This window comes from Canis aureus, chromosome 31 (genome assembly GCF_053574225.1).
Source record: "Canis aureus isolate CA01 chromosome 31, VMU_Caureus_v.1.0, whole genome shotgun sequence".
NCBI classification, from domain to species: Eukaryota; Metazoa; Chordata; class Mammalia; order Carnivora; family Canidae; genus Canis; species Canis aureus.
The window spans coordinates 5,147,904-5,169,948 of record NC_135641.1 but is presented as its reverse complement, the minus strand read 5'-3'; the positions used below and the strand labels follow the sequence as shown (position 1 = coordinate 5,169,948).

General features: G+C 40.8%; 1 protein-coding gene and 1 long non-coding RNA gene across 7 annotated transcripts in view; both read left to right on the top strand.

Annotated features, from left to right (window-relative positions):
• Window positions 1-22,045, top strand: part of TRIO (trio Rho guanine nucleotide exchange factor) — a 354,258-nt gene that overhangs the window by 28,042 nt on the left and 304,171 nt on the right. The gene's annotated exons all lie outside the window — the stretch shown is intronic.
• Window positions 1,195-22,045, top strand: part of LOC144302282 (uncharacterized) — a 30,689-nt gene continuing 9,838 nt past the window's right edge. Inside the window, exons 1-3 of the long non-coding RNA XR_013369126.1 lie at window positions 1,195-4,379; window positions 15,662-15,700; window positions 16,145-16,271. This is a non-coding gene — a long non-coding RNA (uncharacterized LOC144302282). The remainder of the gene's footprint in view (window positions 4,380-15,661; window positions 15,701-16,144; window positions 16,272-22,045) is intronic.

Sequence of the window (22,045 nt, the reverse complement as noted above, 5' to 3'; positions counted from 1 at the left end):
GGTTGCATATGAGCAGTTACATGTACAGCTTGGCATGTATATTCAGGGCCTGATGTGGTTAAGGCTCATTTGGTTGCTGGAGCAACATGGGGAGTTTATCGTATGGGAGCCCCTCAGTCAAGCTGGTGGAGGCAGTGGCTTCGCCCTCCTCAGGAGGAGCTGGCAGTGGAAACTGGAATAGCTACTCTGAGTTTGTCTGCTTCCTGTTTCTTCCTGCTTTCTCTGTCCACCCAGCCGACTTCACCGTCACTCTGTGGAAGGAGCTGGACTAGCAGCTCGAAGCAGTTGGTAGCTATGGTCAGGGGCGTACAGGGGGCTGCCACCTGAGCCCGTGCCCAAGAGAAGGTTCTGCTGTGAAGCATAGCGTCCCCTCATTAAGAGCTTGTTTGTAGGTGACTTTCTAAAGATACCCTCCAAACGGGGAGATCGGAAAGCCAAATAAGTAACAGAGTGCTTAGAGTAAGAGTAGGCTGCAGACCCATGAACTTGGTTGGGGAAAAAAATTCATCCCATCTCTATTTTCAAAGCTCTCCAACTAAATACAGCATATTTTCTTCCATAATGAATGTAATGTGGTACTTCTGGCAGTACCTGTGACATGTCTCCAGTGGATATCATGGATGTTTTCAAATTCTGTTCTAGATACTGCATATTTCAAAGTATTGTTATGCTCATCACTACTTCAAAATTAATAGTAGTTACTAGACTGCTAGGTCTTTTTACTTAATGTAAAGAAACAAATACTTTAAAATCTTTTTGATAACTTTAAAAAATGGTTTTTCTGTGTTTCTTTATGCATTTAAAAAGAATATTCTGAGAAGAGGTCCATTAAGTTTCTCCAGCTGCCACTAGTTAGAAATACGGTACTCCTAAAAAATTGCTAGCTGTAATTGAGACTACAGTGTTCTTCTGATGGCTGTCAAGATTCAGATGTTTAATTGAACACCAATAAAAAATAAATTTATTATTAAAAAAAAAAGATTCAGGTGTTTTCTAGAAAGAGTTCTCCAATTTCTTTCCAATTTTCCCTGTTCTTAAGAGTCCTTTTTCCCTTTTCACAATTCTTATTAGTTCCTTTGATCTTTTAAGATCTAGTAATAGATTACATTTCTTGTTTGTCCTTTGCAGAAGTTGTATATTCTTTGGAGCTGAGGATTCTAGAAAATTACAGTATTTCTTTTTCCTTTTTTTTTTTTAAGATTTTATTTATTCATGAGAGACAGAGAGAGAGAGTCAGAGATAGGCAGAGAGAGAAGCGGGCTCCATGCAGGGAGCCTGATGCGGGACTTCATCCTGGGACTTCAGGATCATGCCCTGAGCCAAAGGCAGACACTCAAACACTGAGCCACCCGGGCATCCCCAGTATTTCTTTCTAAACATTTTATTTAACTTTATTTAGTAGGCTCCATGTCCACACAGGGCTTGAACTCACCACGATCAAGAGCTACATGCTCCACTGAGCCAGCCAGGTGCCTTGGATTAATAAAGTTCAGAGATAGACCAGGATAAAACTAGATCTTGGAACACTACCTCACGGTATTGTGGCAAGATCTGTTTTACAAGCCTGTGTGTCTCAAGATTAGGTATGATGAAGAGAGTTTACTTAACTGTTCCAGGTATTTTATTTTATTTTATTTTATTTTATTTTATTTATTTATTTTATTTATTTATTTTATTTTATTTTATTTATTTTATTTATTATTTTATTTTTTTGTTCCAGGCATTTTAAATAAAACTAATTTTATCACAATGAAAAGTACATGAATATTTAAAAAACTCCCCCCTAAGGATAATGTAGCCTGTCTGTCATGTAGTGTGCTATCAATCCTTTTAGCATGAGCTTAGCATAATTTAGAGTCATGATAATATAGAGGATACTTAGTGGTCTAACAGTGTGCTAGATTGGGGGAGAAAAAGCTCATGAAGGAAAAGTTCACAGAATGTCACGTTATGGTAAAAGTCTCTTTTTGCATCAGAAATACTGATTGTGGGACGCCTGGGTGGCTCAGTGGTTGAGCAGCTGCCCCTGGCTCAGGGTGTGATCCCTTGTCTCAGGATCGAATCCCACATCAGGCCTCCCTGCCTGGAGCCTGCTTCTCCCTCTGCCTAGGTCTCTGCCTTTCTCTCTCTGTGTCTTTCATGAATAAATAAATAAAATCTTAAAAAAAATACTGATTGTGAAGACTCTCTGGAGGTTCATGCATTTTAGGATAATAAATATCAAGCATAGTTCTTACTTAGAAATATAACTTGTTATAAAATACGGATTAAAAGTTCCCCTTCATGCTTTTAGAGATGGTTTTAAGGTTTAGTGATGTTGAACCTTTCAAAAATAACATTTTTTACTTAGTGCCAAGTAAGCAGAGAGAGCCAAAACATTTAATTCTTCTTTAAAGTGTAATCACTTGATGGGGTGCCAGGGTGGCTCAGTCAGTTAGGTGGCCAAATCTTGATTTTGGCTCGGATCATGGTCTCAGGGTCTTAAGATCGAGGCTTGAGTCTGGCCCTGGGCTGAGAAAGGAGCCTGATCCTCTCCCTGCCACTGCTCTTGCTCTCACTCTCAAAAAAAAGTATAGTCACTTGAAATTTAAGTTTTAAGTCTCATCTTTATGGCGATTGGACAGTTTATGCCCATTTTTACAGGGTTGATATTAGATATATTCACTTTATGAATGCAGTGGTTACCTGAGACACTGACCATTAAATTTAGTTTTTGGGGCAGCCCAGGTGGCTCAGCGGTTTAGCACCGCCTTCAGACCAGGGCCTGATCCTGAAGTCCCGGGATCCAGTACAACATGGGGCTCCCTGCATGGAGCCTGCTTCTCCCTCTTCCTGTGCCTTTGCCTCTCTCTCTCTCTGTGTCTCTCATTAAATAAATAAAATCTTAAAAAAAAAAAATAAATGTAGTTTTCACAAGGGTGCCCGGCTTGGTCAGTCTCTGGAGTATAGGATTTTTGATTTCAGGGTTGTGAGTCTGAGCCCCACGTTGAGTGCAGAGATTATTTAAAAATAAAATCTTTTTAAAAAAGTTTAGTTTTCATAAGAGTATTTTTAGATAGGCACAACCAGCCCATTCAGGGTGCTTTGTTTCTGTGTACCACTTTCTGTACCATGACTGTGCCCTGAGATTGGAGAGATCTGTGAGGCAGATAATTTATTCTGGAACTCATTTGCATGATGAAACAACTTTTATCAATAAATTGCCATGTTTACATTTTGTTTTCAGTGGCTTATACTTTACAAGTTCAAAGGTCTCAAAGTTTAAAGGTCACATTTTAATTTTTTGGTAAATGTCATTTTTTAATTGAAGTAGACGTACAATGTTATATCAGTTTTATATGTATGATATACTGACTTAATTTTGTACATTACTCGGTACTTACCATGGAAAGTGTGGTCACTACATTTTAATTTTTTTGTTAGTAACTGGAATAAAAACATTTTTATTATGAAAAACATAGATCTTTTTAATGCCATGCATTTCAGGTATTTGTGTGAATTTCATGTTAATTCTTGGTATTTGACTGCCCTGAAATATGCAAACACTAGCATTGCACCTTCCTTACGAGCTGCTGCCTAGAACCTGGAGATTTGAACATCCTAGGATTCTGACATTTTTCAGCATGCTACTACCTCTGGTTTACTAGCAAAAGGAAAATTAAAAAGTGGAATACAGCTAATGGAGCAGGAGAGGAAGAGATAGGAAAAAAGAAGAGAAAGAAGGTGAATATTGCGGGACTAACTGGCTTCCCTCTCTTGGCTGGGACCCGCCACTCCCTGGAGAACAGAATTGCTCCTGTCTCCACTGAGAGCCCTCCTATGACTCAAGTCACTGGGGTTGGGCACGTAGGAGTTTTTCTTCCTCTTGATTGCACTTTATTACCTCTTGAGTATTTTGGCGGCATGAAGGAGGAGCTGCTTTGCATCTGTATGTAAATGTAAGTCTTTCCCTGGAGTTTCCACAGGCCCATTATTGCAGATTAAAAGTGAAAACTCAAATCAGCCCTGGCTGTACCATGGCTTGGCTCTGTTTCTAACCCACTGTGAGGATTTTATCAATGTTGTCTTCTTTTTTCCATTCTGTTTATAGTATTTAATATACATGTAATATTGTAGATTGCCTCTTACTGTGTGTGGCTTGTTTTTATTTTCATTTTTTACAAACACTCCTACCCTTTGATTTTCCTAGTACATGAAGGAATTCTTCATTTCCCTACTTTTTCTAAACCATTGTTCCCTGAAACTGCTGCTTTTAGGGCAGAGATTTAATCTGTCCTTTATTGCTCTATATTTGCCAACAGGAGCAGTGAGTTGTATGTGTGGTGGTGCTAAGACCACACAGCGAAGGCTTTCTTGTGCTGCCAGAGATCGAAAGGGAGGTAGGTCATTACAGGTGATACTTGTCGGCACAACAATGCTGCCACTTAAAAGTATAGAGAAAATGAATAATATTCATATTGACTAATGTTATTGCTAAGATTCAACTTTAGAAACCCTAAGGTGATCACCTTGTGCTCTGTGGTGTGGTTAAGATCCCATGGTCCTGCTTGATGTTTAAAAGGGGACAGGTGTTGTCATCAAATGTTGATGCTTTCTTAGCTCGACATTTTTTATTTGGTAGGTTGACCTTATGGTCTAAATAGAGATGCTTCTGAGACTGAATAAGGGTGTTACTGATAATTATTTTGGAACAATAGGTGTCAACTGGAACTATCCCTGTAGAACCAGAATATATGCTCACTTAGTGACCACAGTTTTGTAATTTCTGTATACAGAGGCTAAGAGTCTTGTTAAGATAGTCATGACTCCCAATGATAAGTGTTTCGTGGCTCATTCCTAACTTAGATAAAATGATATTTGATTCAGTATTGGACACATAAAGGCATTGACAATTGGCCAAGCAGAATAGTCAGAAGAGATGATGCTGAGTCAGAACTCCTGTCAATGGTGGTCTGTTTTTAAACAGACGTAGAGTACATTCTGAGATCCTCCCTCCGCCCCCTGCCACGCCCCAGCCCCCAGCTCGAGTGGTTGAATTGCCCATTTTATATGTGAGCTAAATGTGACTTGAGCAGTGAATCAGGATTTGTCAACACTCAGGACCTGGCATGCATCCTACCCTTCTTTACATGAACTCAGAAGGGGGTCTTTGTGCTACCCTCTCTCTCCCTAATCACAGAAGGGTGGTGAAAAAGGCTTTTTGATTGCATTCTTGTTTTGAATGAGTGAAGTTATTCTTGTCAGAGGCAGAGAGCCCCCTCCTGGCCAGCGGCCCTCGAGATCCCCCCCCCCCAAGTGACTCTGGTGTCCCAGGATGAGGGGAAAATCCTCTTCAGCAGCTAGATTCCCTGAGTAGAACCCCCCACAACTGCTTCACTGAACGTTAGAGCACTTGCTCTGTACTGGATCTTAATTTTAAGTTCTGTAATGTTAGGTTAAATGCCTTTTTAACCGCCTTAAAATAAAAATATATTCTTTCTACTTTTTCTGTGCTCTAATATAAGCACTTATGTAAATCAGAAGTAGTAATATGTGTTAAAACATATCTTCTTAAAATCTGGAATTTTGCACTTGATTTTGGGAGGTATATTAATGTTAAAATAACCATTAACTGTAATATAGTTGTAGTCAAGCCTGTATAGTCCCTGGTTTTCTGGTGCAGCCTCTTGAAATAACCTAGATAAAAAGCTAGTTACATGCTGATATTTTCAGTCTGTGTGGCCTGAATTTCCAAACTGATCATTACATACTGCCTGGAGCTTTCTATTCTCATTGGATTAAAAAAGATTATTTTGAAAGGAATGGGGCAAAGAAGATAACTTGAGTTTGCCACTCTGTTTTCTTTAACTGTGCTAAGAGTATTCAGTTACATGAAATCCGTTAGTACTTTTACCTAAATAAGGCTTGTTTGCTTTAAAAAAACAAAAAAATCCCTAAATTGGACTTTGTTAAGAATCTCATTTTTAGCTTAAAGAAAAATCTCAGAGGTAGGACATGTTGGACCTGTCTGATCTTTAAATGTAAGAATCCAGATAGTTTTCATTTTCTTCTAAAATCTATTGAGTTGGCTAATCTTTCTGCCTATGCTAAAATAAATACTTTTGTCCAGTGAAATATTCAGAAAAAAAAACTAAGGTGTAAAAAAAATGCAAGAAAATAGCATTGATATGCACTCTCTTTTAGAATCTTCCTTGGTTCCATTATATGAATTATGGAAAAAAATTGATAGTGGAACCTTACAATGCATATTTTAGTTAGATTCTTCTATCATGTCTCAGTCTCTTTCTGTTTGTAGGATGTGCAGCTAACATTACAGCCTTTTCCTGAGTAATAAAGGCATAGAATGAATGTTGATATTTCTGTAGATACCAGTTTATTCTTAGATGCCTTGAAAAGTGTGAGAGGACTGGAAAGGAGACAGCCTCTCAGACACTGGCCCAGGTGAGATTGTGTTAGTGCTTCCCTAAAGGTTGGTTTAGGCATTTGTTGAAACTGAAGGTGTGGAGCGCCACTCCAGGCTTTATGGACCCTGCGGGACAATGAGATGTGTCGTGCGAGCCTGGGAGCTCATTAGCCGTCCCCGTTTACTGTCCTTAGCTCCCAGGGATCCTGGTACTGGCCTTAGCACACCACATTCATCCTGTGATCAGTCCAGCCTGAGCATCTCAGATGAACTTGTGAAGGGCTGTGGGCAGGCCTGTGATCAGGCGTGGAGAGTTTCTGGGCCAGGTGGTCCTTGAGATGGAGCATAGGACCGCTCCCATGGGGCACAGATCAATAGTTGCCAGAAATCCCCTCTTGAGGGCCATTTCAGCACACTAGAAACACTTCGGCTCCCTCTTCCTTACTTTGCTTTAGACCAATGTTGGGAGTAAAGACAAGTTAGAGGATTTTAGCCGTGAGTCTGAGTGGATAGATAGCAGGCGTAGTAGGTGGGCACAGGGCAAGAACAGGGAGTGGGAAGAGAGGCTGTTGTGTTCTGGCTCTGTGGGACCAGGCATATTGGCATGGTCACTGCTGTTTCCCGAGCACGTGCTCTGTGTAGGGTGAGGGACCAGGTTCTGCGGCTGTGTTTCACATCTGTGTGGAGCCCCTGATGAGCCTTTTATGTACATTATGTCATTCGTGCCTCCCATCTTCCTCTCCTGTATGGATACTGTCATTCTCTTCATTTTATTGTTAAGAAGTCGTATAACGCAAGGCTCAGAGACATTAACATGCTGAATTTGCCAAAGGCCGTGACGCAAGGAAGTGTGGACATGTTGGGATCTAGAACTGGCTCAGTCTGACTCCAGAAGCTTTACTGTGTTCTTTTTCTGGTACTGTGTTGCCTTCCTCAAATCTTAGTGTTTTCTTCCTGCTAACCTATTGATTGTGGGATGTGTGTGAAGAGGTTCAACCAAAGTTTATGGGTAAAGGATACATACCTGGAGTTTCCAGCCTGGGTAAGGTGGTGCAGAGAGGAGAAGATTCTGAGTGTAGAGCAGATGGGGTTGAAGGGAGCAGTGGTTCGGGGCTGGGGAGTGGAAGCGGGCCTAGCAAGGCAGATCCCTCCCCCCCCGTGACTTTACTTCACCAGCACCTGGCCCTGGAGCTGAACATCCTTCCTGGCGGGGACTGGCTGGCAGGTGTGATCGCTGGAGGCAGGTGTGTGCCAGGTGGGGACACAGGCATAGCGTGGTGCTCACGGTGAGGGGAAGCAGAGGGAACTGACAGCCAGCGTCACAGAGCACATTTGGGACACTCCACAGCACAGGAGAAGAACATGGAAGGGGAAATTCTTTTTGGGGATTTACCTTATTCATGATATATATCAGGGGTGTCTAGTTTTGCCAGAAATGTCTTTTGGTTCTTGAACTCTGGACTGTGTGTGCATTTTTATAATTACAGCCTTTTAGGGAAAGTTATCCAGTTTTGGCTTCGTTTTAAAAAAATCTGGTTTTCTCTTTTCGGTTGTATTTTTAATGGTTTTCAAGGGTGCATGATGGTCATGCAGTTTAAAGATTAACACGTGAGCTGAATTTTCATGGAAAGGGGCCTTGAGAGGTTTCTTGTGGCGTGGGGCAATGGAGACAGTGAATAGAAGTGCTGGACTCAGAGTTGGTAAAGTGCAGTATGTGGAGCAGGTTTCTTGATCCCCAAGCAGGGAGCACCCCCATGACGTGGGGCTGCCTCATCCTTTCTGTGGACCCAAGGTCTGGAGCTCAGTACTCAGAATTCCCGCCGCAGACCAGAGAGATGCCTTCCAGCTTGCAAGGGAAGACACCCCTAAACAGAAGCATAACCTTTTCTTTTCAGTTCCCTTGTCCCTCCAACTCAACACTCATTGGAAGTTGGAATCTCTTTCTCCACAACTTCTCTTGATTCTAGTTCTGGCCAGTGATACCCAAGGGTTTGGAGCCGTGAGAGCTCTTTTGCTGAGCCTTTGAAGCGTGTGAAGATAGTGAGCAGGTCCTGGCCTCATGCTCTTTGTGTAAACACCCACACTGTCCTGCACTGTATCCCAGAAGCTCCCACACTTTGCACCGAGGTGGGTCACAGGATCCCAGGTCGGACTGCTCCCATTAGTTCCTGTCGGAGCTCTGGCTCATGGAACTCTCCAGAATGCCCAGTGTTTTCTGTCTCTACATTTCCTTCTTTTCCACCCAGGTCCTTCCTGACTTTGTATGTAAGAAATATGTATCTTGAATGTAAATGTAACTTCGCACATATCATTGAATTTCATCTTCTTTCAGTTATTCCTGTACAGATCATTGGATAGTATTTTTTTTTTTGCCCGATGGAGCTGTGATTTCCCTGAGAACTGGGACTCTTCTATCTTGATATCTGTCACTGCCAGCATGTTCCAGGGAGAGAGCCCCAGAGGGGCCGTCCGTGACATGTATAGGCACCTGCTGTTTGCTGTTCTCTCTCCCTGCATCAGGGTCTGTGAGCAGTGGGACATCCATCAGCTGACCCCTTTGACTCCTGCCGTACCATCTTTGACCAAAACAGGATTTTGATCCTGTGGATCTTGTTATCAGTCCTGAGATTGCCTGATGGAGATGCTTTTAGCTTTGGGGCAAATTTATATCTGATAGAAAACCTTGTAGAGCTTGGATGGAATAGTGAAATTTTCAAAGTGAGGAGACAGTCATTGTTCTAGAGGTGATTGGTGTGTCAGGTACAATGCAGTTCCTTCTCACTTGCCCCTAGGGAGGGCTAATAAAAAGCTCCCTTGTAATAGGATATGATTAAATGGTAGTATAAATTCTTTGCCTTAATTCTGATAAAGATTGAAGTATAAAAATTAGTGAGAAATTTACATGTAGGAGCTTGGTTTGTGAGAAAATAGCACCAATTAGAAAGGACAGTATTAAATATTAAACTTTATGTCCTTTTCTCTATGATTAAATATTCCTTTATTTGAATAAAACTCCCCAACCCTGACCCTAAATAATTAAAAAGAGAAAAAAAAAAAAAACCTCAATTCATCACATCTACTTAACTACTAGTCTTTTTTTCCCTCTTTTTTCCCTCCACAATGGCATCAGTTTCAAACTTGGTGGAGCAGAACTCCCCTTCTCGTTTGCTGATGGCACCACCAGGACACACAGTTATAACTGTGGCCACTCCCGGCTGCACCGTTCAGTGTCTTTGGAGGGTTGTTGGAGAACCGGGTCCTTGGGGACGCTGCAACTTCATCTTAGACAAACGGTGGCTGTTTCACTTTGAATACATTTGTTTTAAAAAAAATACTACCCAAGAGGATATGGCTTGTAACGGAAAGATGGAGCCCCCAAATTAAAAAATACACAGTTCTTCATCCAGCTTTCTGTGTGCTCTGTGGTTTGTTAGTGAGGACTGCTCATTGACCTTGACTTCAGAGTCCTTAAGCCAGACGGGCGGTCGTCCCAGAGCATACCGTTCATTCGGGTAGCTGGGTTCCAGGTATACTAAAAATCCAGCCAGTTGCTAACTGAATGCTTCACAGACTTCATCCTTTGGGAATTTTGAGATGTTTTTGTTAAAAGAGCTTTGCTGCTCACCTTAGCAGCAGTAACAGTGTTTGGGGAGTTGAAAAGAATACTGCACACTGTCCCCTCAGCAGAAAGACAACTAGCAGCTACTGGAGATGCTGTGCCCTATGGCTGTGAGGCTGTCCCCTGCTCCATGGCCTCTGTCCAGTCTTTGGATCACAGAGCTTCGATGCTGCAAGGTGCTTTTCACTGTCGTCTGATCTCAAGGCGCTTGTTGTTGAGGCTTTGAACTTATGATTTTTGTCACGTTGAGAAAACTGTTATGTATCAGTGTCCTGAAACATGTTTTAATTTGCTTAATATTAGCTCTCTATTATTCAGGAATTCATTGCTTTGGAGGAGTCTTCCTTCCCTTGCTGTTTATGTCCTCCTACGATTAACACATGGGTGTTAGAGGAAGATTCCATCTTAGTATCGCGTAAATACTCCTGAAATAAACTTCTGTTGTAAAACACATCCTCTCATGGTTCTTTTCAGTCCCTGTTGTATGTGGAAAGTTTCTTGGTGTTTCAGGAAAATACTTAAGTTCGGTTAGTGGGAGTGACAGTGGACACTTTGTGGGTCAGTTTTCATCCTGCATTTTGACACTTTTCAAGCAGTACTGTGCTGTACCTGTGATTTCTAGGTTTTTCTGCATCACTTGTCATCTTCCTGGTTATTAATCACTTTTGCTGTTCTGACTCCTGACCAAAGATCAGACTCATCCTGTGAGTAGCCTGCTTTCATTGGGCAGCCTATTAAGTGTGGCACCTGCACCGGACCTGGGTGGCGGGGTTTGCTGGTGCCTCCATGTGCAGGATCCATTCCAGCCCCCAGTGGCTCACAGACATGGACCCCAGTACTGAGTAATGTGCATTACAATCTGTTTGTGGCAGTGTACCCTGTAGCCTATGTTCAGCATTTTTATTTCATAAGGCTTCTTTGGAATTTAAAATATTGTAATTTTTTTTCTGACTGTTGGGTCTTGGGTTTTGAGTGTATGATTGCAAAAACACCTAAGGGGTCATAGATGTTGATGAGCTTTAGTGAAATGACAAATACAGACTTGGAAGAGGGAAAGATCATTTGTTTAAAGCCAGTAGTGATAATTATTTGTAGAAGTTGTGGTGATTTTCATCATGATTTAAAAATTATGAGCTGCTTTTGGCCCATATACTTAAAAGATCTTACCAGTGTTTCAGTACATAGGGTTTTTTCACTTTCGATTCCTATAGTTGAAACTTTCATGGCTCTAATCATTGGGTCATTGTTGTGAATTCCAATGTTTATAAAACTTATTGTAAACATTTATCAATGCTTTTATCTGCCCAGTATCTATCTGTATCCATATCTGAGGTGATGATGAGTAGCTGTGTACCGTAACTGAAATCTTTGTATCTTTCAATAGAGATGTTTATCTAATGCATTAGTATTCTCTTCTCTCCCAATAAAAAGCTATTATTAAAGATTTAGTGTGTCCTACATTCTATAGCATTCTTAGTCAAAGAGATAAAAAATTGATTTGTTGAAATGATTGTGCTGGAAAGAAGAATGAAGCAATCTGTGTAACCCAGCCCTGGAGATGATTCTCAGGCAGATGATCAGTAGACCCTGGAGTGGAGGGACTGTGTGTGTTTGTATGGGTAACTGGGGTGACTGGATTTCCTAGAGTACAAGTGGACTGCCAGATCTCAAAGGGGCATGGTAGTCATTTTGAGAGACTGCATTCAGAGCACATGGATCTTCCCGCCTTTTCCCCATAAAATAAGGGCTCTCCTCTCTCTGCCATCTTATCCATCCTTTTCTCTCTGTCCTTCCCCCTAAAAGGACTAATAATAATGAGTGTTCTCAAACTTTAAGCCAAAGCAAAACAAAGTTATGGAGGATTATGGGAGAGCTTGATCCTGTTGTTTCCTTCCAAATTGAATCCTGAAGACTAATGACATCAACTGAAAAATAATTACATAAAAACATTGACAGTGCACGCCCTTCCAAGTCCTAAGTGGGATAGATGTTCTGTTCTTGGCGGACCAGCTCTTGTGAACAACTGAAAGACATGGTCAGTATAAAATTACTAAACATGCAGTGAGAACAGGTGTGCTGGGCTCTGAGCAAGCTCATCGGCCCAGATGGGCCACCACACCCTGGTGGAGTACTGTGCACACCTGGCTCTGTGCTACCTGCCTTCCATGGGCACCTGCCTTCCACCCTGTGCCTTACGTCCCCCTCATGTGCACCTGTCCAGGTGCATACTTGCCTTGCATGTGCACCTCCCCTCGTGTGTGCCGGCCCCCTCCTGTGTGTACTTGCTGCTCCTGACTCCCTTGCACACCTGCCCCTGTGCATACCCCCTGACACATGCACCTGCCCCCATGCCTACTTGCCTGCTGAGCTCATGGCTGCAGAGACAGCCTCCAGACTGAGGAGCCGAAAGGATTTGGTATTACTGTTCTGAAGCGCCTAGGAAAGGGTGAAGAGGTGCTAAGAGATACATGGAAATAATGATTGGGAGAACATGGGGGGAAGGACCAAACTGATGGGAAGGTGACCTCTAAGCTCCATGGGGAAATTTTATTTATTTTTTATTTTTTTTATTTAATTTATTATGGGGAAATTTTAAAAAATATTTGAAAGATGATTTCATTAGAAGTAAACTTGCCTGAATTTGCTAATTCATGACATGTTATTTTCATAACAAATTTAAATGAAGCATTTTCTTATGGCCAGTTGCAAATAAGATGTAGCCTTAACTTTTGCCAGGTAAGTTTTTAATCCTTGCTTTTTTTTTTTTTTTTTTAATCCTTGCTTTTAATATCACTAACATTTTATGTTGCCTTGTCTAAAATTATGAATGTATATTAAGCACTTTATGGCTAGTAATAGAATTTTTAACAGGAGATATAATTGTCTCCAGTGTTTATTTGATGGCTTATAAGGATTGTTCATAGTTCTTTTTTTTTTTTTTTAAGATTTTATTTATTTATTCATGAGAGACAGAGAGAGAGAGGGAGAGAGAGACAGGCAGAGGGAGAAGCAGGCTCTGTGCAGGGAGCCCGACATGGGACTTGATCCCGGGTCCCCAGGATCACGTCCTGGGCCGAAGGCGGCGGTAAACCGCTGAGCCACATTGCTCAGGGCTGCCCTGTTCATAGTTCTTTAAATTGTTTTTTTCCTACTGGTGATTTGAGTTAGTGAAGGGTACATTGGTGTTTCCCTTATATTTGACATATTGTATTTGGAATGCTTTGACAGGATTAAACGAAATTATGGATAGTTGGGGAGTAATTTCATAGTCTTGAGTATACATCTGTAGATAATCTGACTGCAACATGCAGATCTGTCTTGTTCCTCTTACAAATGGGTTCATTTCTGTCATTTATAAAGTTAGACAACGGTTACTTCCTTGGTGATTCCTTGAAACTTCTGTAACCTTCACTGATGAATAGACCCCTTATTAGGTGGTAGACATGGGGAGTGTGAATTTTTTCTTCTTTCAATCAGAGGAGACTGTTTTGCTGTTCAGGGTATTTCAGCCTGGGAAGAACTGCTGGAAAAACTGATTCCTAGTTGTGCCCTAGTAAATGCTTTCAAAATATTTTTTTAGGCAGCTTGGGACCAGGGAGTGTTGAATAGCTTGTTAAACAGATTTTTAAGAGGTAGAACCAATTAGCACTACTGAGTAGGGTTTAAATGTTGACTAGATTCATGAGACTATGCTGGAAAATAAATTGCAAACTTGAGTTAAGTGTGACATTTTAAATACGCCTTTGGTCCTTAAAAATCACTTTTCCTGAGCTGGAGATGAACCAGCTTCTCTCTTGTTTTTCTTGCCTAGTCACCAAGCTTTAGAGCACCAGGCTGGCCCCCTCAACACTCAAACATATTCCTTTTTTAGAAATAAAAGTACCTGGCCTCTATGATACATAATGGTGAGTCATCCAGTGGATATTAGAGAACTCTAAAAACATGCTTCAAGATAAGTTTTTCATGTTGTTCCAGAGCACAGTCTAAATTTGGACTCCTTTGAAATTGAAGTAAAAGGTTGTATCCTTGGTGTCCTGGTGGAACATTCTGGTTGGTGGTTCTCTGTATTGCCGTGTAGCGGGCAGGGTCACCCTCACCTGGACGGAGGCACTTGGGTTTACTTGCATTTAGTTATAAAGTGGTGGCCTATCATCTGTATGTCAGTAACCAGCGTCCGCTGTCTGAGACTCTTGGACCTAGAGACTCCCAGCTTTGTTATGCCAGTGTGAGCCAATACTGCTTTCATGCTGGGTAAAATCTATGGTTAAAGTTGTACATGAATGTTTAATAATATTTGAGCAAATTGGAGCATGAGTGCTTGGTAGTAGCAAGATGTCTACCAAGATGTGGGGAAGTCATGAGATGAAAGTTACTTGGCCAGAGCAACCTAACTTGATGAATGGGAACTCCATAGTATTTTATGGGATGCCAGTTTTGGTCTTTCTTATGTGTCTAATTACAATGTCAAAATACAAGAAGTTGGTAAGTCCCGGAATGTATTATACCCCTGTTTCTACCCCACCATTTCAAAATGCAGTGTATAGTATTTAGCAAGGACTGCAGACATGCTGTCCAACAATTAGTAGGAGCAGGAAGGAGTTTTAAGAAAAAGTAAAAGTTACCAGGTGGTTTTTGTTGGTGGTTGAGGCCCTAGGTGCAAAGAGAATTGCCATTCTTGCTGTGTTACTGTGAGATTGTAAATATTTGTGTCATGAACTTTGTTTAATTCACTTTTATTGCCTGCAGTCCTTGGCACTATATCTGGCATGTAACTGGCTCTTGGTTGTGGTGTACCTTTGAATCTGTTTTTAAAAACATTGTACCCAAGAGTGTATATAGCACAGTCAATGCTATTTAATCCAAGCAAATTGTGTTTCTTTCGTTGTTAGAATTTTTGAATTTATGAAGAAAAAAATGGGCATTAGGATTTGCATTTGAATTTTTATTTAAAATAGATTCCACATAGAATTCCGATTGAGTAAAAGGGGATATGAATGCTTTATAAGGAATACTTCAAGGAATTATTGTTATTTAGAAATGTGTTACATTTTGTGGGGTTTCCTGATTATTAAAATGATGTATTTTCTTGTGAAACAATGAGAGAAAGAGACATAGGGGAAGGGGAGGAGGGAGGAATAATTAAAATAGTAAAAAGAGGCATTGCCTTTCTTATGGGGATAAGTGCATTTTGTCATTGAAATTTTTATTCTGCTGCTGAGCGGGATCCTGGTTGGGCTGGGAGCAGACCCCGTCCTTTTAGTTTGGTGCTGGGAAGCTTGAATCCATCTTTGCTTTTTTCATAATTATAGCCTCACTTTTCTCCTCACCAGCTGAGAAGTTAGACTGAAACATCAGGATGGACTATAATTTCTGAGATGTAAATACAAATTTTACTTAAAAAATGCTTTATTCCTGGCTTCTGCTAGCTGATCCAAAATAAAAAGTTTAAAAAACATTTTTGTTAAGAGGACAAAGTGTGCACTTGTTGGTGTTTAGTAAATCTTTGTGATGCAGTTTCTGGTCGTTTTAGAGCCATCAGGGTACCAGCTTAACCTTCATGGCCGAGGATGTTGTGCTACCTGCTGTTCTCCTTGTCTCTATCACTTATTTAATAAGTGTACTATTATCTCACTCCACAGATGAGGAAACTGAGGCACAGAGTCATTAAGAACCCCAAGGTGAGAATTGGTTAAGGGTGGGGTGATTTGAACCTAGTTCCTGGTCCCTGCTCGTAACTGCTCAGCCAAAACTTTAAATATATATTTTAAAATTTGTATGTGTGTGTGTGAGAGAGAGCACCTGTGTGAGGGTAGGGGCAGAGGGGGAGAGGATCTCAAGCAGGCCCATATTAGGAACTCAGCATGGAACCCCATATTAGGGCTTGACCTCATGATCCCGAGATCATGATCTGAGCTGAAATTGAGATTTGGAGGCTTCACCGACTGAGTCACCCAGGTGCCCCTGCTCAGCTGGAACTTTTCAATTAAACAATTCAGTAGATATAAGTTAATATGATTTATTTATTTTCCATTCCTTACTCAGACTATAATGTTTTGAAACGTGTTTCCTATTTTTGAATGCTCTTTCTGCCTTCATTTTTATCCTTTTCCGGTGCACTGTAGCTGATAGCCCATAAATAGAGTTTGTGAAGAAGAGGAAGGAGGCTGTCCCATCAGTAACTACTTCTAGCTCCACCTCCACCTATCAGTGCTTTTCAGCCTTTCTGCTGCAATTCCTCACCAGTAACAGGTCTGTCTTGTGGATTCAATCCTATGTTGCTTTTTAGCCTGGAATGTTTGAGTGGGGAGAATCCAGTGATGTAGCTCAAGCTGAAATACTGTGAAATGAATACTTTAGCACACCCATGCACTTGTGTGCACATTACATGTATTTTTAGCAGTTGAGCTTTGGCTCATTGTAGTGAAAATGTTTTTCCATGAATAATTCTTTAATGTTGGTCTTGGGCTTTTACTACAGATGTTACAAGATTGGCTCTGTTTCTCCCTTTGAAAAACTCATACAAATTGCCAGTTTGGTGTGAGAGTTATGGAATCACATTACTTTTGAATTATTTTTATTTCTATTTTTAGTATTTTTCTCTATCGCAGTAGTACTGTAAAAATGTGTCTCTGTGAAGTTATTCTCTAGTGAGTATATTGGCCTATGACTTACAGTCTTTGTCTACATTTGACCATCATCTAAAAGATTGGGACTTCTCCTACAGTTTAATGAAGTGCCTAATATTCAGTGTTATCTTTATGATCAAATCTGGACTAAAATCACTAGCCCAACTGCGAGTGGAATGTAGTTGAAATTTTTATCTGTTCCCAAGCATCCGGTATTTCTGTCGAATTGGATTGGAGAGGACTGCTAAAGGGTTAATCCCGAAAAATCCCAGAATAGCAGTTCCTTTTTATCCTAAGTAAGGTATGTGATCTTGGACAATGTTGGATAATTCCCGTCTTTGCTTGACACGTGACCAAGGCACTGGGTAGACTTACGTGTGAGTACTGTTCGTTTTCATGCTCTCAGGAATGTATTTGGTGCTTTTTCTGCCATCCTAGGCTTTTAAGAGGTCTGTAGTTCATTTGGGATTGCAGAGAGCTGAGGTGCTGCCATTCTGACTATGTTCAGAAGTTCATATCTGGCACAGACGATTGGCCTTTTTTGGTCAACAGAAGCTAGTTTACATAGTAGTTAGTGAATGAATCTATGAAAAGGAAAGTTACGGGTTCGATCTAATATAGGCTGCTAATTTTGAATTAGAGGGAGGATGATCTATTTAAAGAGATTCCTTCCTTTATCTCCAGGGGTCTTTGCTAACACATGGCCCTGATGGGTTACTTGGTAAGAGTGGGGAGTGCACTAGGCAGGCCCATCCAGCCAGTGGGAAAACCCACTCAGTTGTGTAAGGAAGCCTAGTGACAGACACAATATCAAGTTTAGGCAATCTGAAATGAAAAAAATAAAGTCAGCAATTACACAAATATTTGAAAAATTGGTGTATATCTTTGTTTTTAAGAGATTATTTTTAAAAAGTGTGTGCAGAATGTCTGTTCCTAAAGGAGATTCAAGCCAGAGGAGAGCTTGGTGATCCCTCCCTTGAAGCTTCATTCTTGGCGCCTTCCTATAGACACACATGCTTTTTGTAGGGTGGGGTATTTGCATTTACTCAGGTCCTGTCTGTTTAAATGTTTCGGGCACATGAAATTTCAGCGTAAACATTTCTTTAATTTGCCTTCTCTGTCCCTTCTTTATTCATTTGAAGACCCACCCAGATGCCTGGGGCAATGATTTATGGAACTTCCGATCTTTTATGAATACCTAGTTCCCCTGTCTTGGAAGAACTGACTAAATTTTAAAAAAATCCTCCTCAAATAAAAGTGAATGGTTGGCCTGGTCTGCTCTGAAGTATCTCAGGACAAACTTACATATACACCTCTCCATTTGACACCTATGGCTTTTAGAAAGAAAGCCAGATAACACTGCATAGTAATTCAATCAGTTTGTATCCACACAAGTGCTTCTAGGATTTCCCTGGTGAATTAGGTAACAATGCCGCTTTCCTGAGATTGACACATCTATAATGAACTAGGCCAGTCAGCTCTCCTGGAAAGGTGGGTTGTGGCAGAGAGAATACCCCAGCTTCTGCAGGACTGCTCCCCTGCCTCAAGAAAGGTGCAGGACCTGGGAAGCGCTGCTTCCATGGTGTGTTGACCATGATGCTGCATTGACCCTCAGTCTCATCATGCGTGTCTGCATCTGGGTCCAACCCCATGGGGCAGGGTCCATATATTAAAGTTGTCATATCCTTTATTGCCAATTTGAGCTAATTGGCAAATATGTATGTTGCACTGGCATCCACAGACTTTAAAATGACTTTTCTAGAAATTAGAAGTAATTGTCCACAAACCACTTTCTGGCCCGGTGGTGTGCACTTGGAATTCTTCTGCCACCATTTTGAAAATGGGCCTAGCAAATTGTCCACTTATTTTCATCATTAACACATAGAGTATAATTTACAATATTCTCAGAAATGAGTAAATCATGGAATGAGCAGAGAAGTCCATTCTGATGAAGTAGACCAAACTCAGGACTTAGAGAAGTCAGCCACGTCAGGGAAGTTGTAGTCTGGAAAGGACATTTACTAGTAGAGAATTCTTGAGGTTCTTGACACAGCTTTCCCTTTTCCTCAGAAAGTTCGCGTCACACCACGTGTTTTTTTTTTTTATGAAAGACTTGCTTTAGTACCAGTTTTCACTAAGAAATCTGAAGAGGATTTTGGCTTTTACAAGATGGTAATTGCTTCTTTGCTTTACACCCTTTCAGTGTATGAATGGTTTGCAAAGCATAGTTTATTCCAAAGGTAAAAGAGTGATCCTGGTTAAGGACAGATGCCATGTATGTCATCATTCCTAGCAGCTTATGAGATTTGGAGAATTCTGGGTATTTTAGAAAGTTTTCCACTGGTGATAGGAATGAAATGCTGGGAAATAACTCAGAAATCTTTGTCAGTAGTTGCTCTAATTACAAGAGTGCAGACTTGGAGATTTTGTGTAAGTTGCGTTTCTGTGCAGCTTCTATTGGAATAACGATTTTGAATTAATATTGATTGGCACATTTTTTATTAAAAATATTTTATACAGTCATTAAAATAAATACTGTAATAATCATGACACAGTTCACTATAAAGTTCACTGAGCAACAAAACAGTATTATTTGCTTCCATTTTTGTTTTAGGATAAAGTATACAGTGGGCACACATACACAGATTAAAAAGTGCAAGGATAAATTACTAAATTTAACTGCTTATTTGAGGGTTAGTGGAATTTAAATTTACTTCTAACTGATGATAAATTGGCCAGATTTTCTGTTTATATATACTTTGAAAATATGAAAACATTAAAAAAAACCCATTTCCTTTTATAAAAGTGGTGGACTTCTGAGGCTGCTTTAGCTCTTTCATGTTTAAGACAGTATTTTCAGATGATGGACTCATTCACTGTTATCTCATTTTCATGGTCTAAAACAAGAGATGTTACTATATGTCATTCAAAAATGCTCTGTAGCCGGTTAGGCAGTCATGTGCTTGGCAAGTGTAATACTGATGGCACATCATTGACCTTCAGGTTTTCTAACCTCAGCCTTCAGAGCATCTTATCTGACAAGGGCTTCTTTTTTATTATTTCCATGTACATCTGTGTGGCTAATGTATGTGAAACTGGGGAATAAGACTATACCTACATTCTTAGAGGCTCCACCAATACTACACTTAATGGTAACGCAGAGGAGGATGCTGAACTTGGGAAGTCATAGTGACCATTGACTGGGTGCTTCTTTTTATAAAAAGACTTTTGAGAGAGAGAGAGCACGTGCACGCGTGTGTGTTCACACACACAAAGTGAGTGGGGGTGGGAGGCAGAGGAAGAGAGAGAGAGAGGAAAAATCCTGAGCAGACTCCCTGCTAAGCGAGAAGCGTGACCGGGGGCTCTATCCCACGGTCATGGGATGGAGCCAAAATCAAGAGCTGGCCGCTTAACTGACTGAGCCACCCAGACACTCCAACTGTGTGTTCTTTGATGCACTTGTATAGACTCCATGCCCAGAGCCTCACCCTCTCTGACCGGCCTGTCTTACCTTCCCTGTGCTTTCTTGGTATTACCAAACAAGAACATTTGTTCCATGGGCAGTTGTGGCTTGCCCCAGGCCCAGTAAGCCATCTGCAGGTTCAGGTGCTATGGCTCTGTCCACTCAAGTGTGGAGCATCCCTGCATTATTGCATACATTATCCTTTTCACCCCTTCCCTCTGAAGTTCCTTGAAACAGTACTTGCCTTTTTTACTTCATGGCATGTGTGTGATTTTATAAATAAACATGACTTCTGTCGTTTCTGTCATTCAATTTGCTTGTCTCTGTATAAGCAGGAGGGGGTAGTTTATTTTCCCTTTGTTTTTCTGCTCTCACTTTCATTTTCTTCTTTTTAAAAGATCTCTCTGTTTTTTAAAGTAATCTCTAAGCCTTACTTGGGGCTTGAACTCACAACCCTGAGATCCAGAATTGTGTGCTCTACCGACTGAGCCAACTAGGCGCCCTTCGTTTTCTCTTTAAGGTCTGTAAATGGAAGTAAAGTAAATAAGGCACATGTGTGATGTCTCGGTGGCAATCTAAAGGTTTATAATCATCATTTTCTTCATTGTTCTATTGGTGCCCCACAGCTGGACAGGTGGGTAAGGGTGAGACATTTAAAGACTTGATTTATTTTTAACTTACCTTTTAGGTTGTCTGCTATCTCTAGATATCTTGATAGTAACTTGATTCAAATTCAAGTAAAATCCCTGTTTCAAGAGACTTATTTTATTCTGGGAATTCTGCTGTGGTAAACAGTACGCACGGGCATATGCTGGAATATTTAGGCATTGCCGGTGGCAGAGTTGGCAGTGTTAAATAACTTCTGGTATATTCAACAGGGAAATACTGTATAGCCTCTACAGACAATGATTTAGAGAGGTATCTTTTTTTTTTTTAAGATTTTATTTATTTATTCATGAGAGAGAGGCAGAGACACATGCAGAGGGAGAAGCAGGCTCCCTGCAGTCCCCCATTGTGGGACTCGATCTCGGGACTCTAGGACCACGCTCTGGGCCGAAGGCAGGTGCTTGACCACTGAGCCACCCAGGCGTCCCGAGATGTATCTGTTTTTTACAAAAAGATCTTCACCACTAAGTGCATATATGCATATGTATGGAAAATATATTTAAATAATGTTAGAGGGCAGCCCTGGTGGCTCAGCGATTTAGCGCCGCCTTCAGCCCAGGGCATGAGCCTGGAGACCCAGGATCGAGTCCCACGTCAGGCTCCCTGCATGGGGCTTGCTTCTCCCTCTGCCTGTGTCTCTGCCTCTCTCTCTTTCTCCTCTCTGTGTATTCTAATGAATAAATAAATAAAATCTTAAAAAAAATAATGTTAGATATCCAAAAAAGTTGGAAAAATTGTACAAAAAATCCCATACACCTTTCACCCAGATTTCCCAAATGTTAATATTTTACTACACTTATTTTACTTAGTTTACTCATTTTACTTATTTAGTTTACTACACTTACTTTACTTATTCAGTTAATATTTACTGTACTAGTTATTCATGTCCCCTTCCTTCTATATTTTATATCTATTATCATCTAAATTTGTTTTCCTGACACATATGTGATTAAGTTGTACACAGTGCCTTTTTTACCTCCAGATACCTCAGTGTATATTTCCTAAAACCAAGGACATTCTCTTACATACCACAGTACAATGATCAGAATCAGGGAAATTGTATTGATGCAGTGTATTATCTAATTTCCACACCTCGTGCACATCTTGTCAGTTGTCTCTGTAAAGTGCTTTACCTGGTGCAGGGTTCATTCCCCGGTCACATAAGAGTTTTGTTGCATAGCTCTTCAGTCTTTAATCTCGAAGAGTTGCTTGGTTTTTCCTTATCTGTCAGGACCTTGACAGTCCTGAAAGATTCAAGCCTAATTCAT